Source organism: Ochotona princeps, chromosome 24, assembly GCF_030435755.1.
Source record: "Ochotona princeps isolate mOchPri1 chromosome 24, mOchPri1.hap1, whole genome shotgun sequence".
In the NCBI taxonomy this organism is placed as follows: domain Eukaryota; kingdom Metazoa; phylum Chordata; class Mammalia; order Lagomorpha; family Ochotonidae; genus Ochotona; species Ochotona princeps.
In genome coordinates, this window is record NC_080855.1 from 1,250,850 (window position 1) to 1,269,353 (window position 18,504).

General features: G+C 44.1%; 1 protein-coding gene across 1 annotated transcript in view; it reads left to right on the top strand.

The window, feature by feature from the left end:
• Positions 1-18,504, top strand: part of LOC131483227 (cytochrome P450 3A6-like) — a gene marked incomplete at its 5' end in the record, with an annotated part of 387,281 nt that overhangs the window by 150,553 nt on the left and 218,224 nt on the right. The window lies entirely within an intron of this gene.

Below are 18,504 nucleotides of genomic sequence, written 5' to 3' on the forward strand. Positions count from 1 at the left end.
TTACCTATCCAGGAGCATGGGATGTTACTCCATCTTTCTAGATCTTCTTCAATTTCTTTTTTAAGTAGTTTGTAGTTTTCCTCAAATAGGTCTCCTACATTTTTGGTTAGGTTTATTCTCAGATACTTCATACTTTTCTCTGTTATTTTGAATGGTATCTTGCTGGTTAGAACTTTTTCCAACTTGGGCTGTTTGCATACACTATGGCTGTTGATTTTGGTTCATTAATTTTGTACCCTGCCACTCTACCGAACTCTCGTATAAGTTCTAGGAGTCTCTGTGTTGAGCCTTTTGGCTATTCCATATAAAGAATCATGTCATCTGCATACAGTGAGAGCTTGACTTCTTCTTTTCCCATTTGGATTCCTTTGATTTCTTTTTCTTGTCTTATGGCCTCAGCGAGTACGTCTAGGACTATGTTGAATAGCAGTGGAGAAAGTGGACATCCCTGTCTTGTTCCAGATCTCAGTGGGAAAGGTTCTAGTTTTTCTCCATTCAGTATGATGCTGGAGTTGGGTTTTTCAAATATTGCTTTAATTATGTTGTGGATTTTTCCATCTATGCCTACCTTGGTGAGATCTTTAGCAGGAAGTTTTCCTGGATTTTGTCGAAAGCATTTTCGGCGTCTATTGATACTATCATGTGATTCTTGTTTTTCAGGTTTTGGATGTGGTGTATCACATTGATGGATTTCCTTAAGTTGAACCACCCCTGCATTCCAGGGATGAATCCAACTTCATCCTGATGAATGATCTCTCAGATGATTTTTTCAATCCTATTGGCTAGGATTTTGTTGAGAATCTTAGCATCAATGTTCATCAGAGAGATAGGTCTGTAGTTTTCCTTCTCTGTAGGATCTCTGTCTGGTTTTGGGATTAAGGTAAGTTTGGAAGGGTTGCTTCCTTTTCTATTGTTTTGAAGAGTTTGTGGAGGATTGGGGTTAGTTCTGTTCAGAATGTTTTGTAGAGTTCTGCAGTGAAGCCGTCTGGGCCTGGGCTTGTCTTTCTTGGGAGATCTTTAATCACTGATTCAATCTCTGCTTCAGTTATGGGTTTTGTTCAGGTCGTTTGTTGCCTCTGGGCTAAGTTTTGGCAGGTGGTGTGAATCTAAGAACTTTTCCATTTCTTGGTGATCTTCTGATTTGTTGGATTACAGTGCTTTGTAGTAAGTTCTAATTATGTTCTTAATGGTTGCGGTTAATGTTGTTATGTTACCTTTTTCATCTTTGATGCTGTTAATTCTTGCTTTCTCTTGTTTTTTCCTTCTCAGTCGGGCCAGCGGCGTGTCTATTTTGTTTATCTTCTCAAAAAACCAACTTTTTGATTCTTTGATTTTGTGTATGTATTTTTTATTTCTATCTGATTACTTTCCTCCCTTGTTTTGATGATTTCTTGTTTCCAGTTGTGTGTGGGGCTCATCTGCTGCTGCTTTTCCAATTCCTGGAGGTGTGTGGTTAGTTCCTCTATTTGGCGCCTCTCTTGGGCCTTGACATGAGCTCCAATTGCAATGAGTTTACCCCGTAGCACTGCTTTGGCAGTGTCCCACAAGTTTTGGAATGTTGTGTCAGAGTTTTCATTGGTTTCCATAAATTTTTTGATCTCATCTTTAATTTCTTCCCTGACCCATTGTTCGTTTAACAGCATATTGTTCAATCTCCAAGAATTTCTGTATTTCCTGGGGCATTTTGAATTGCTGATTTCCAGTTTCATTCCGTGGTGGTCTGAGAGGGTACATGGTATGATTCCTATCTTTTTGAAGTTATCTAGATTTGCTTTGTGTCCTATCATGTGGTTGATCCTGGAGAAGGTGCCATGCACTGCTGAAAAAAATTGTATAATCTGTGGTCTTATGATAAAAAGTTCTATAAATGTCTACCAAATCTAGTTCTTCTAATGTTTGTATGAGCTCTGTTGTTTCTTTGTTGAGTTTTTGTTTTGTTGATCTGTCTATGGTTGTTAGTGGAGTGTTAAGATCGCCCACTATTATTGTGTGTATATCTATGTCTCCCCTTAAGTCTGTAAGTAATTGCTTCACGTAGCTAGATGCATTGGAATTAGGTGCATATATGTTCACGATTGTAATTACTTCCTGATAGATCAGTCCCTTCACCGATATGTAATGTCCTTCTCTGTCCTTTTTGATGTCTGTCAGCTTGAAGTCTATATCATCTGAGATTAGGACAGCTATGCCAGCCTTTTTTTCTCGTCCATTGGCATGAAATGTCTTTTTCCATCCCTTCACTTTCAATTTCTTAGAGGCTTTTCTGGTTAGATGTGTCTCGTGTAGGCAACAGATTGTTGGGTGCTGTTTGATGATCCATTCCGTTAATCTATGCCTTTTGATTGGTGAGTTTAAGCCATTTGTGTTTAGAGATAATATTGAGAGGGTGTGATTTTGGGCCTCCATGAGTGTGTGTAAGTGTGCAAGTGTGTATTTGAGACCATTAGAATTTCTGATTGGTTGGCTTTCCTCATATGGATTTTAGTGGGGAGGTCTTCCCATTTGCCATCTTTGATTTTGGTTTGTATTTTTTCTTTCTGGGTTTAGCACCTTCCTGAGGAGATTTTCCAGAGCTGGTTTCATGTTGATGTAGTCTTCAAGTTTCTCTTTACTGTTGAAGTATTTTATTTCATTCTCAAATACAAATGAGAGCTTTGCTGTGTACATTATTCTTGGTTGGCAGTTGTTTTGTTTCAGGATTTGATAGGTTTTACCCCATTCTCTCCTTGCTTGGAGTGTTTCTTCTGATAGGTCGGCTGTGATTCTGATTTGCCTTCTTCTGAAAGTAATCTTATCCTTTTTTCTTACTTGCCTTAGAATAGTTTCCTTGTTTTCACTTGAAGTTAGGTTGAGGACCACATGTCTGGGTGAGAATATGTTTGGATCGAATCTGCTGGGGGTTCTTTGTCCTTCCTGCAATTGTGCTGGATTTATATTTCCGGTGTTCTGGAAGTTCTCCTGTATTATCTCATTGAGCACCCATTGCAAGCCTGTCTCCTTTTCCACTCCTTCAGGAAGGCCTATTATTCTAATATTTCATTTTTTGAGGTTGTCTTTCATTTCCTGTATGGACCTATTGGCTTTCTCTAGATTTGTCTCCAGCTGTTTGATGAGCTGTTGCCTTTCATTCTGATTGTCTTCCAATTCTGATATTCTGTCCTCTGCTGTGTTCATTCTGTTGGTTAGGCTTTCAATTTTGTGCTCTATATCGAGGATTCCCTTTTTGACTTGATTTATTTCTGCAGTGACATGGTTTTCAAATACCTTGGACTCTTCCCAGCGCTTCTCACTTTCTCTGATGAATTTCATCACTAGTTTCTTAAATTCCTTATCTGGTATTTCCTCTATGTCTTCATCTTGCATCTCAGGTATTGAGATTAGTTTTTGGTTGTATTGGGAGTGCGTGCTTGTTCTTTCTTCTGGGTCATTGCTTTTTCTGATACTTCTCCTCATTGTGTTTTTGCTTCTTGTTGTTTTGGGATTTTAGCATGGATTCAGCTGACCTGGCTCTGGTTTGGGGTCTCTGGCTGAGCCCATCAGGGTGTACTGCCTGAGTCACCAGCTACTTTCAGGGTCTGTAGATCACAGCCCCGAGCTGGGTCAGGAGGCTTTGTGGTCCAGCCCTAGTGCCAGACCCCTTCCCCTGCGGCTCCCTCTCAAAGGCGTTGCCCCACAGGGATTCACTAACGAGCCGTGCCTCGACTCTGGGTCACAAGGCTAGTACAGCAGGGGTTTCTGCCTCAGTGCTGAGCTGAGACTCTCCTTCAGGGCTTGACGTTAGCACAGCAGAGGCCCCTGCTGATCAAAGCCTGAAATCCCCAACCCCAGGCTGGGCTGGAAATCTCCGCGGCCACAGTGCCGAACTCCAAAGCGCTGCTCCGCCAAGGGCTGCAACACTGCAGGCAGGTCTTTAGGAGCGGGCTTCTGCTGGGAAAACCTGTCCGACTGATTCCGCTGAGGCCTCTCCGGTCCTGCCTCTCCAGCTGAGCCCAGCAGGGGACTCAGCCCTAGAGAAGCCACTTCCTCAGCTGCACTCTCTCAAGGGTGGAAGCAGATCCCTGAGAGGCACAGAGCTGTGAGGGGCACACAGCTGTGCCCCCACTGGTCTGCTCCTCTGCCCAGGATGTGAGGCCCTGTCGAGCATTGCCAGCCTCTGGAGCTCAGGCCGAGCCCAGCAACAGGATCCACTGGACTCTCCAGCAGTCAGTCCACTCTTTGGAGCCGATATGGGGATCTCTGAGCCCCAGTCCCACAGTGCCACTCCTGTTCCCTCTGCACTCTCCCAAAGCCGCTGAGCAGCTGGGAGGCAAGCCTCTGAGGAATCTCCCCTGCTTGTCCTCCACTTCTGCAGGTGATGATGCCCCCAATGATCAGTCCAGTAGGCTCCTCTCAGGGTTCCTGCCCTCCAAAGGACTGGTGCCCCTGTCGGTGTGGGCGCCTATCCTTCCAGCTGCCTCTGTTTTCCCTGGGACGGTTGAGACTCTGCCGCCTTCCATCTGCCTGGGATCGTGACTTCCCAAGTTTCTCGCAGCGTGCTGTATTTTCTTTCCCACTTTTTGCGGCTGTTCCTTCACGCTGTATAGATCTTCTTGCTTTACTGAACTCCAGTGACCTTCTCGCTCTTCTACATACAATTTCACGCCTCCTGGCCTATTTCTCTGCTGGATTGGCTCCCCTCCTTCCCTACTGCACCCTACACCAGCTCTCTGCAGTCGGCCATCTTTCCTCGAATCCCCTGTATAATAGGTCTTAATGGGACAGTGTTAGGGGCTCAGGATGAACATGGTCTAGATTTAAACTAACCACACAGCAGGCACAAATACATGAAAAACACTCCTGGAATTTGTTGCTGACTACAGAGCAGACCCAAGAAGTCAATGTAATGTGCTTTACCTTAACCACACAGGTCAGGTAGAAAATGGAAGGAAATTCCCCAGGACACAATTTGCAATGCATGATTCTTCTGAGTTCATGAACCTTGCCCTGAATCCTTTCTGGGACTTGAGATTCTGGCTAAGAACAGTAGTATGAATTGCCAAGGCTTTTTATACTTCTATGTTTCTTCTTCAATTTCACTCATATTTGATTAGGCAACCGGTTACAATGCATGAATACAAGATTTTACGCATATTTCCATCCATGTGCACTCCATCTGATGACTCTTTAGAGATCGTGCCCTGGTCTCTGAGTGTCCTTGCATAAGGATCACATGTTGGGACCTATGGCATTGTGTCAGACCAGTCTTCTGAATGGGGGCTATCAAGATACAAACACAGTGCCCCATTCCCTCTATCATCATGTATCTGTGGGGCATTCTACAGAAGTTTGATAGATATGAACCAACACACACAGGAACAAAGAAGAGGAAGCAGTGAGGTGCCATAGCACATTGTTAGCATCTTATTCTGCCTGCTGAAGATGGAGTGAATAGAGGAATGTGGAAATTAAGGGCTCCTCGAGTTCTCAATATTCTCAGTGCTATGCCTGTCACATTGAAGGCTAGTACTGACTCATGGGCTAGTTTGTTGGGCACTGAGGGGACATGGAGTCTATGGAAGTTGGAAAAGCACCCTGGTCAGCCTGCTGGTCTTTGTGCTTTCTGGAGTTTTGGTGTTGTTGGTGATAGGCTTCAGTGTTTCATCTCTGACACACAGAAATCCAAGTCATTGAACCGATGCAGAAAGGTATTCCAATCCTTTAGCAGAATGAAACACAGAGACAAACTTGAGCCAACAGAGCCTCCTGCTGAAGAACCACAGGCAAGGCCCCAGGTATGACATCACATTACAATTCAGAGTCCAGCATTACGCACTTCAGTGACAAGACAACATCACCTTCTTGTATCTGCAAAGAGTGAGACTTTCCTACCCACATTCACAAAGGACCTCTTTGTTGTCACAAGATATTAAAAGCCATGGGTTTAAATATATTTACACACAAAAAATATTTTTCATTCCTTCTCCAACTAATTGCCTTTGAAATAATCTTTTATAGAAAAATGCTTGAATGAAATATTAAAGCTGTTCAACTGAATATGTGTCTCCATTGTAACTATACTGTCTTGTTTATTTTTATTGGAAAGGTATATTTATAGAGGGAGAAGGAGAGAAACAGAGGAAAATCTTCCATCAACTAGATTATCCACTAGTTCGCTGCAATAGCTAGAACAGATCCAATCCAAAGCCAGGAGCCAGAAGCTTCTTATGGGTCTCCCACATGTGTGCAGAAACCCAGGGCTTTGGACCATCATTTACTTCTTTCCCAGGCCACAGTCATGGAGCTGGATGGGAAGTGGAGCTGCTGGGAAATGAGTCATCACCTATCTGGGATCTCAGTGCTTAAGTGGGAGGATTAGCTAATTGAGCAACTCTGCTGGGCCCAGTTTTTTTGTTGTTGTTGTTTATTTGTTTGTTTTTTGTGTTGTTTATTAGTGAGGCTGCCAGGGACAATAGTTTGGCACAGCCTGCATTCGGGGGCTGCTTCCTTTGGGGTGAGTACACCAAGGGGGGAAGTCTCCATGACTGGGTAGGTCCAGGGCCCACCCACCTCCCTCATTGGGCGGTGAATGGGATTGGGGAATGAAGCGACCTTGGGCATGGGGATTTAAACTTCCAGCAGCCAGGAGGCCGCTGGTGGGCTCCAGGATAGAGCGTCCTGCTCGGATCCCGACTCCAGCCACCATGTGCACGTGGTGAGCTGTCCCCAGGCCTGCCTGGGTTTGGGGGCTGCATCCTTCAGGGTGAGTACACTGAGGGGGGAAGTCTCTGTGACTGGGTAGGTCCAGGGCCCACCCACCAACCTCATTGGGCGGTGAATGGAATTGGGGAGGGGTGCAACCTTGGCCCTTGGGGATTTAAACTTCCAGCATCCAGGAGGCCTCTAGTGGGCTCCAGGATGGGGCATCCTGCTCGGATCCCCACTTCAGTCACCATGTGCATGTGGTGAGCTGTCCCCAGGCAGCCAGTGCACCATTTGGCGCCTGGCTCTGCCTGCTGGCCACCCAGCCAGGGAGCTCTGGGGTATTGGTTGTCCAAATCACTGCTTAGGTAGCTCCAGGTTGATCTCACTGTGCTTCTGGGATCTGAGTCAATCCTAAAGATTCCCAATGGCAGTAACTCTTCCTTTGAAGAACTTGTAATCACTTAACAATTCTGAGTGGTGAACACCAGTTCATGCAAAAGCTAAGGCTCAGGGCTTGTCCAGCAGGATATCCTTTTTCCTGACATGATGACAGATCAGGAGACTGGTCACATTAGGCCGGGCCATAACATTAACTAGCACTCGAGAATCATATCTGGGGGTAGATTCTGTGCGGGATGTGTGGACCACACCCTATGGAAATTCTAGCCCGACCGGTAATCCCAAGAGTTTAGGTGGTTTTGGACTAAGCTAGGTGTGACCAAGGAGCCTGCCATCAACCACAGGTAAAGGGACCCGCAACAGTCGGGACTTGTCAAGGCAGCAGCACCCAAATGTGCATTCTGAATAGGGTGTGGGGTGGGCCGGGCTGCAACATTCACCAGCTCATATACGGCCAAATGGAAGGCCAGACTGTGCCGGGCACTGGCCTAAAACCCATTGGCATGTATGAGAACTGGGTCTGGGAGTGGATCAAGTGGAGGAACTTGGGAAACTCGCCTGGCGAGTCATAGCTCCCACTGGTGAATATGTGGTTCAGCCCTGGGGGTCAGACAAGCTTGGCAAAGTAGCTCCTACAGTTGGCTAATGTGTAAAATGGCAATGGAACAGGATGTACTGGGCAGGACTGAGCAAACCTTAGCCTACAAGCGAAACTGGAAGTCAGGATTTAGCACAGGTCATGTCGAGCTAGGCTCTTGCACCTACTGGTCTGCGTGAGTCAAGGATGCTAAGCTACAGCGTCTAAGGCAGACACCAGGACAAGTAAGGGACTGAGCCAAGCTGAGTCAGAGCAACCACTGGCAGGTGCGTGATCTACCGCCAGGAACAGGTCCAGATGGGGGGCTAAAGGGACACCCTAACTGGGTTGAGGTTCTCACCAAGGGGCACGTGTGCTGGAATGGAGGCTGCGTTCTAACTAGGAAGCAGTTGTAGTCTCCCATGGCACTAGTGTGGACTGGGATTGGATGCACCATGCCAGTTCAGACCCTAATACTGTCTGGTGTCCTGGAGAACCAGGGTAGATGTGGGACTGACTAGGCTAGGTCTCAACCACCTACTGAGCCATGTGTGTGCTGTACGTGGGTATAGACGAGCCATGGCTGGGCTGAAGGATCCAACAGCAAGAACCAGAATGGGGTGAAAACCAGCCAAGAAAAGCCACTCTTCCTACTAGGAAAGGAGGTGAACTAAGTAGGGCTGGCTCATGGACCCCCTGGTATATTCTAAATCTGGCATTGGGTGGGGTTCTGATGGAGGAGCCTGGGCAACTCCTCTGGAAGGACACAGTCCCTGCAGGTAAGCGCAAGAAACATGATAGAAACAGCCCAGAATAGGTCATGAAAACTTTCCCGCTGGCATACATTTGGCATGGGTCGGGGGCAGACCAGGCTGAATCAGTTCATGTCATCCACTGGCAAATTCGAACACCAGAACAGAGTATGGTTCAAGCCAGGTTTGGTTGCAACAAATACCAGTGCACAATATGGAATGCCAGGGTGAGGTTGTCTGTACTGGATGTGACCACAGCACCCAACCAGCATGCGTGAGAACCAGGAAGGGAGGGGCAGAGCCGGCGGGGGGATTAAGGGGCTGGTCCCCTCACCAGACAGCTATTCCCACTGGAGAGCGTGGGCTGGGATGGGAACAGACCAGACTAAGCAGGGCTACAACACCTGTGCACCTCATGTGGACTAGATCAGGGAAAAGCCAGGCTGGGCTGATTATTCCTACTGATGCAAACAAAATTAGAGTGGGTGAAGGTTGTTTGGGCCTAGCCACAGCATCAGCTGGCAGAAGCTGGCACTGGGGGCTAATTCTCTCAAGTGAAACCACAGAACCACCCAAAGAGTGCATAAACCGGGACTGAGAGAGACCCGGGAGGGAAATAGTGGGTTCCTCCCTCTTGGGTTACTACTCCCGCAGGAAGGCATGAAAACTAGGACAGGGGCTGAGGTGGCTAGACAGAGAGGCACTCAACAACATCTGTGAGGGCTGGATAGTTGAGCTGGTTAGATGGAACTAAGCTTTAATACCCATTGACAAGTACGAGAGCCAAATGGGATGTGGGACAGACTGGACTAGTCTGCTATACATACTGGCAAACCAGAGTAGGGGGCAGGCCTGGTGGGAGTTATTGTGGGTCGCTCCAGCTAGACTGCAGCTCCCACTGGCTTATGTGAGGGCTGAGTATGTGCTGGGCAGAAGCAGGCTGGACTGCAACACCCATTGGTTCCAGTGGAATTCGGGGCTGAAAACAGAACCAACCCAACAATTGCAAGCACTTGCTGATCGTGGTGATGGACTGTGCCGGGCCTGTGCTTGCTAGAACATGCAAGAATCTGGTCTGGGAATACCTCAAAGTTTCTTTGGTTATCTCCCCAATCGAACTGCCAGACTCAGAAACCTAGCCATGAAAAGACAGAAGAAAGAACAAGTCAATCAATCACCTCAGCTATATGTTGGCAGCGAAACACTGAGCAAATGAAGACTCTATGATGGACTATATCAATCAGTGGATTCTTCAATGACCTCACTGAGCTGGGAGTGGCGAAACTGGCAGCAATTCATAAGTGGTGAACTATTCAACCACTTGAGCAAGGATCTCAGAGCATGCCCCACATCTGGGACTTGGGGTGGGTGGGAAACTGGGTGAGGCTTCTCCCTCAATATCTCCCTTTACCTCAGATACAAGAAGGAAATAATATGGACATAATAGTCTTACCCACTTCCCTATAGACCCTGAAACTTTTTAGTATAATTAACTATGTAAAGACTGTTAACAATATAATAAAAAAATCACCATGAAAAAAAAAAGAGATTGGCACAGCAGTTATAATGCCACTTTTGATGCCTGGATCCCATACTGGAGTACCACGGTTCTAATCCTGGCTTTACTTTTGGTACAAATCCCTGTTATCATAGACTTTTTTAAGACTTATTTTATTTTATTTTATTTTATTTTATTTTATTTTTTTATTTTTTATTAGAAAGTCAGACATATAGAAAGGATGAGAGACAGAGAGGACGATGTTCCATCTGCTGATTCACGCCCGAAGTGGCAGAAGTTATTGTTGCTGAGATGATCTGAAGCCAGGAGCCTGAAGCCTCTTTGTGGTCTCTGACACAAGTGCAGGGTCCTGAGGCTTTGAATCATTCTCTACTGCTCTCCCAGGCTACTAGCAGAGAGCTGAATAGGAAGCAAGGTTGCCAGAATTAGAACTGGTCCCCATATGGGATCCCAGCGAATGCAAGGTGAGGACTTTAGCCACTATGATACCGGAACAGAACCTAACATACACTTTGTTAATTAAAGCACCACTGTCCGTACCAACCACAGGGAATTTGTATGACACTTCCAGCACTTTAGACTTTGGAAGAATGATCCAGAAAATGCAAACTGTTCTTCAACTTATCAAATGAGTAGATTAACTTTTTAAAAGATTTATTTTTTATTACAAAGTCAGATATACAGAGAGGGGGAGAGACAGAGAGGAGGATCTTCCATCCGATGCTTCACTGTCCAGGTGACTGCAATGGCCGGTGCTGCACCGATCCAAAACCGGGAACCAGGAACCTCTTCCAGGTCTCCCACATGGGTGCAGGGTCCCAAAGCTTTGGGCCATGCTCGACTGCTTTCCCAGGCCACTGACAGGGAGCCAGATGGGAAGTGGAGCTGCCAGGATTAGAACCGGTGCCCATATGGGATCCCGGGGCGTTCAAGGTGAGGACTTTAGCTGCTAGGCCACACCGCTGGGCCCAGTAAATTAATTTTTAAAAATACTTATTCATCTGATTTTGCCATGGTTTTAGATGCCGATACTGTGAGTAACTCACTGGGATTTATTTTAATTGTAACAGACATCCAAGGAGTAACTAACTTTCCACGTAACACTTCTCTCTATCAGGAAATGTTAGTTTATACCATATTTGATATTTTATAATTAACTTGTTCTTACATTCATATCATGAACGCTCTCATAAACAAACTGAAAGACAGGTATACTCTATTATGTTATACAAAATACACATCTTTTAAAAGTGTGTTCAAACTATTATTTGCTCAGCTAAGAACTGTTCTTGATATATTCAGCAATAGCTTGAAGTGACAAGCTGGGAAAGCCTGGATGTAGTTTATTTGTTTAAAAAGATATCCACAATTGAATTTCTTGAAGATTCCTTCCTACACGGTAAAAAAAAAAAAAAAAAAAAAAAAAAAATGCACTATTTTTCTGTCTCTCCCTCTCAAATAATTTCTAAATATAACTTTTTTTAAAAAAAAAGAAAAGCCCAGCTGTATGTAACAACCTAAGTTATGTTGTATCTAAGCAAGTGTAATGCTTTGGGGAGCAAGGCAGCCACAGGCAGATGAGCATTCTGGATCTGATTAATGTCAAGTCCGTTTACTATACCAGTATGTCAGCATAGTTATCTTTTCAATTCTTATAATTCTTTCTATAAAGACCTGGAAAAACTGGGAGCAAGTGCCTGTTGGGACATCCTGGACACTAGCATTGCTACAAGAGCATGGGGGCTAGGTGTGCATTTCCTGGGGCTTGGCTGTAGCATCCAAAGGCATTTAATTTAGGCCTGTTGATTGCCTGGAAAGACAATGGAGGTTGGCACAAGCCTTTGGAACCATGTACCCATGGAGGAGATCCAGCAGAGGCTCCTGGCTTCAGATGGTCTCAGCTCTGGCAGTTGTTGCCCTCCGGGCAGTGAAACAGCAGGTGGAAGATCTCCCTCTTACTCCATGTCTCTCTCTTTCTCTAGCTTTTCCTTTCAATTCAGCAAGAGACATCTTGTAGAAAAAGACTTCCCTCCATTCTGGAGAAGGTCTTCAGGCTGCTACTTTTTGAGATATCCACATCCCTCAATCAGCATTCCCGACTGATTTCCCCAGCTGTGCCTCCTGAAGCTAGCTGGCTTCCCACCAACAGAACCTGGTTTTCTCATGTGTTCCTGGCTCATGGAGCTTGCCCCAGCCCAGCCCCAGCCATTACAGCTCCTTGTGAAAGAAACCAGCAAATGGGAGCTCCTTTGACCTTTAAGCCATCCTCTTTGGAAAGATCACTACTGTAATTTCCAGGTCTCTGCAATTTCCTGTTTTCCTCCAGTCCAACCTTCAAGAGACATTTTGAAAACTCACCTTAATTCCCATGTGTCCCAAAAGGCTTGATCCCCGCAACTCTTCAGGATCTACCAGTTCCCCTGAGTTATGACACACACTAGGCCAAGAAACTAGACAAGTGAAAGCCCATTCCTTCGCAGAAGGCCTTCCTCACTGGTTAGAACCTCACTGGGATGACCCGAAAGAGGCAGGGCATGCCAAAGATGGAAGAGGTGGGCCCAGGACCATAGCCTGGTGGCTCAATCCTCACCTTGTATGCCCCTGCCAGGATCCTGGGATCCAATGGAGCCAGAGTTCCAGTTCGAGTCCTGGCTACTCCACATGATATGTAAGTCCCTGCCTGTTTGCCTGGGAAAGTAGCTGAGCATGGCCAAGGCTCTTGGGACCCTGTACCTGCATGGGACACTCAGAAGAAGCACCTGGCTTCTGGGTTCAGATTGGCTCAACTCAAAACACTGGCGTACTGAACCAGCAGACAGAACATCCTCTTTGATTCTCTTTCTCCTCTGTTAATCTGCCCTTCAAAAGCATAAGAAAATTGTTTCAAAAGGAAAAGAAGGAGTAGAAGAAGAGCAAGAATAGAGAAAGAGGAAAAAGATGAAGGAGTCCCCAGCTTGCAGAACTAACAGAAGAGCTTGAGCAAATCCATGTGACATGAAGTGAGGGAAGAAAACTTTGGGCACAGGTTCCTGCTGGCTGCTGTGTCTCTACAGGGCCCATCTAAAACCGGGCAGCTGCAAGTGCCAGAACCCTATTGGAAATCATGGCCCCAAGGGCACCTGCTGCATCTGAGGCAGAACTTGGTGCCCCGTCAGCTAGCAAAATGATCATACTACCCTGCCACTGTCCCGCAGCGATGGACTTGGTGCACGAAGCCGATAATAACACACATGGACCCTGACTGATGGTCAAAGCCGTAGTTTATTAGTGGCATCAAACTTTATACACTGAGGGCCATATAGGATAAGGGAGGAAGTATTGAGCTTATCAACAAAACCATCAATGCTTTTGTTTGGAACTCTTTTTTCTTGTATATTCCACCAGGTGTTCTCATATACATACTCTCCACTCAACTGTTCTTATGCAAATGATATCCAATAAGGTATACAAAATGTAGCCATTTGGTTATTCTCCTCCAAATATTATCCAACCAACTGTAATCCTGTGCTCACTGACCTTCTAGGGTCACAATGTCCTCCTACACTACTCCCACTTCTTCCCCATGATACACCTCCACACCTCTGTCTATACACACAGACATTGAGGTGGGGAAAGACCAGAAAGCAGCTCCCCACAGCATGGCTGGGAAGTGGCTTGCCTCATAGCCTGGCAAGCCTCCTTCTCCTGGGAGAAACCCTCAGTGACATGGTACATGCACGTGCCCACATGCAGGACCACCCACAGCCCCAAATGCCTCTTTCTGTGTGCCTTGTAGCCCTGGTGCTGTTCAGAGCCGTGGACAGGATTGACCAGGGAACCCCAGGCTGGGCCTCTTGCTATGCCCCACTGTGTCCCCCTCGGATCTGGCTTTGTGGGTCAATTCCAGGTGAGGCCCTTCCCTGCCAATTGAGCCAACAAGGCCTCTCCTTGCCCCCAATTGTCTCTATCTGATGAACACAGCTGTGTTGGATGCTAAACATCTTGTGCCCTTAAAGGGGTCCCAGGAGGAGGCCCCAGCAGCCAGCAGGTTCCTCTATTCCATTTTCCACTTCTAGCTGGTGCTCCTCTGTGGATCTTAGTTAATTCTAAGCCAGTATCCCTGGTCTTCTTTTGGTCTGCCCGTCTGTCAATTTCCAAAGCTAGCATTACACAATAAAATCTGAACTGGAGGAATCATATTTACACATTTCAAGACATAATATAGGGTAGTAGTAGTCAAATAATTTTGATAGTGGAGCATATACAGAGATCAGTGAGGATGAACACAAACCTCAGAAGTGAGACCACAAACGTACAGCCCACATGAGAACTGAAAGTAATCAAGGGAGAAAGGTTCATCTCTTCTACAAATACATTGGGATGATTGGATATACACTTTATAAAAGTAAGAGACAAAATCTCCACCTTTCACTTTATGGAAAAATGGGCTCTGAAGGGATCAAATTACCAAGTCTATACCCAGACACCATTAATTTATTAGAGGAAACATAGGGTACACTCTATAATATATAGTGTAGGGAAATTATTTTTTGAGTGAATATATTAATGGTTATTGGAAAGTCAGATTTACAGAGACAAAAAGAGACAGAAAGAAAGTCCTTCTACCCACTGGTTTACCTTCCAAATGGCCTCAACAGCCAGAGCTAAACTAATCCAAAGCCAGGAACAAGGAGCCCCTTCTGCGTATTTCATATGGTTTCAGGTCCCAAAGCTTTCGATCATCCTCTACTGTTTTTCCAGCTCACAAGCTGGGAGCGTTAATGGAAGTGGAAAAGCTGGGACATGAATCGGTGGTCCTCTGGCATGATGGCTCATGCAAGGTGAGGACTTTAGCTGCTAGGCTATCATGTCAGGTCCAAGAATCAGGAAAATGATTTTTAGAAAACACACCAAAAGCACAAACTAATGAATGGGACAACATCAAACCAGAAGCTTCTGTGCTGCAAAGGAAATGGTCAAGGATGGAAGGCGACAAACAAGAAAATGGGAAAAATGTTTAAAAGCTATGAGTAACAGTAGACTAATACCTATGATATAAAAATTCTTCAGAACCTCAATAATAGCAAAATAAGCAATCATGTGAAAAGTGACAAAAGACATAAGCAAATATTTTCCATAAGGATAAAATATAAAATGATTATTAGAAATATGGAAAATATTCAATCTTTATAGATTTTAGAGAAAATGCAAATTGAAACCACACTGAGGTTCCAACTAACTCCAGTGAGTACTGCCTATATGCAGACATCTACTAACAGAAACTGCTGCTGAGGATGAGAGGAACAAGGTACCTGATTCAATGTTGGTGGGAGTGTAGACTAGTGCAGCCTCTTTGGAATCAGTATGGAGAGTGTGGTGCAAATAATGGGGACTTGATCATACAGCCGAGTTATCCCACTTTGGGAAATGTATCCAAAAGAAATGAAATCTGCATATGAGAAAGCAACCTATAACACTTTGTTTATAGCAGAATAATTCACAATAACAAAGACATGGAAACAACCATGATGCCTGTTAACAAATAAATAGATAAAGAAATAATGTACCTGCTCTGTGGAATACTACACAGCCAAAAACAGAATCAAAACCTTCCATTTATAACAAAATGGTCACAACTGGAGACCATTATGCCTAGTGAAATAAGCACAAAAGGATACCATATATTCTCTTTGATATAAGACAACCTTTACGCAAGTAATATGAGCAGTTTTTCTAAACAAAATAAATAGATATAAGTAACCAGTGCATACAGATATCCTCTTCAATGAATTGCATAATAGAGACCAGCATATCAGAAAGTAAAGACATATTCTACATCTCAATCACAAAAGTAGGACTCTCAATGAAACATTAAAATATACCTTTACAGTATGATGTTAGATTTACTCCTTTGTCTATATCTAGCATACCGTGACACAATTAAATACATAAAGCTAAACTTGTAACTCTTAATAAGGGACGATACTACCATGATAATTTGGGGGAAAATGGCAGAAAGAGAGCAAAGTGAAAGGAAGGGAGGAACCCTATACCTTAAAAAAGTTTATTATGGAAAATAAATAAGAAATAATAAGAAGAAATAAAATAGATACTTTGAAAAACAATGACTAGAGAAAGTGTATAGGAACCTAGTGTCAGGACATCTGGGTATTTAAAATAATTTTAGTTGATCTAAAGGGAAGACACACACTCCAATAGAATAATGATGCAGGAATTCAATACTCCACCTTCATCAGTGGACAGCCTGACTAGATAGACAATCCACAAAAAAGCAACACACCTGATCCACACAGTGGGCAAAGTGGAGCTAATGAATACTTACAGAACATCTCTCCCTACAGTTGCAGGGCACACATTCTTGTCATTAATGCATGAAGCTTATTCTAGGATAGACCATATGCTAGGCCATAAAACAAGCTTCAGTAAAGAAAAAAAAAAAAAGAAAGATATCACAACATGTATCAATCCTGACTGCTATGGAACAAAGCTGGACCCAGGGTCTTGGTTTCCCCACTTTCTAGTATTTTTTAGTGGGGCAGAGGCAGGTAAGTTGAACACTTTCAGCCAAGTTGAGAGAGGATTGCATCCCACTCCATCTCTATCAGCATATGGGGACAGAATCTCTGTCTAGTACTCTTTTCATTCTTTGGTACAGTGAATGTGATGTGTCTTAGTAACTATATCCCCTACCCCTCCTCAATCAAGGTGCAAACAACATCACTCTCTGGTAATGATATTAAGTTCTTTAACTTTGAATGAATTTTATGTAATCAGTATCATACCTCACATTATACCTCTGAATTGGGTATCACTGAATTGGATATCAACTGAGGGCATACCTAGAATATTCAAGGTGGCTTAAAATTTACTTCTCATTCATTCACAATGAAGACTAAGTACTGAGCACAGGACAGGTAAGGAACCAGAAATAGATTCCATTTCCTTGTCCAATGGCATACATTTTAACACTAGTAAAATTGTGCCTTGCAAGCATATCAATGAAAGTACTTAGTTATACTTGATGCTAGTAAACAAAATATATCTGTTACCTGCATTTCCATCCTGTGAGTCAGCCTCATAGACCAGAATTCCAAATAGCATTTTCTGACTTCTAGCATGATAGATGATATTTGTACCTATAGTACAACCTCACGGGGGATACTGTTACATGAAATTCTGACACTTTTTCTTGTATTACAAAAAGCAAGAAAGAAGTGTGTAATTCTCCTTTTGCCATCTCCCCAGTCTGCAGCTGCTCACTTTGAGGCCTTGTAGAATTGGTCAGTTGTGGTTGCCTGACCTGGTCATCCTTGTTGTTAACTGTGGGATGAGCTAGGCAATGAGCCAAGGGCAGAAAATATGAGGGTAGTAAGTAAGAGATCATAAAGGCTGTCAGTGCTGACAGATTCCATAATGGCCTGTAGCATTATAATAGGGGAAAAAAAACTTTAAAACTCCTATGGAAGGCAAAAAGATCTTGAACACTCAAAGGAACCTGAAGCAAAAACAATACAGGAGTCATTACACTCTGATTTTACAATGTATTACCTGATGGCAGAGCTATCTAACTTAAGTTATCCAGTCTTTGACAAATTAAACTTGATTTGTGTAGATAAGAAAAGTTATATACTGATCATCCCTATCATTGTTCTTCCTAGAGCTGACACAGCCAATAGAGATGTCATGTATTTTTATTCCATTAAAATCAAGTGTAACAAAAAAATTACAGTGCAACAGTTAATAAGACAGTATGATACCAGTCAATAAACAGACACATAAACCACCAGAACTGAAGAGAAAGGCCAGAATCAAGCCAACACATATACTGTTTACTCATCTTCGACAAAAGTGCCAAGAACATACAATGGGGGCAGGGATAATTTGTTCACTCAGTGGGATGTAGGGGAAAGTGGTTATTCACACATAAAAGGATGACATTGGTATCATAAGCAATTTCAGGGTAGTATTTGCTCACCAGAACCTATCTTTTCAGACTAGCGGTGATGACAGAACTCAGGAACATGTGGGATCTGATTTAGGTGCTGGTGCTGTGGCACAGTCAGGTAAGCTTTTTTTTTTTTTTTTTTTTTTCATGAATTTTCTTTTTTTTTTTATTTATTTTTTTAATTATTTATTATTTAACTTCAGTAATTACATTGTATTATGTGACACAGTTACATAGATACTTGGGTTTTCCCCACCCCTCCCCAAACCCTCCCACCATGGTGGATTCCTCCACCTTGTTGCATAACCACAGCTCAAGATCAGTTGAGATTTCCCCATTGCAAGCGTATACCAAACATAGAGTCCAGCATCTTATTGTCCAGTCAAGTTCAACGGCTTCTTAGGTATACCCTCTCTGGTCTGATGACAGAGCCAGCAGAGTATCATCCCAGTCAATTGAAAGCTCCAACATACCATCAGCAAAAATTTACATCATTATGGAATTAATTGACATAGTAATGAGTAACCAATATGTTAAAAGTAAATGCGGGTTCCCAGCCACCTTCTGTGACCACCAAGCTTTTGGTTAATACTGTCCAGCAGGAAGGGGAGGCCCACCAGGTTGAGTCAGG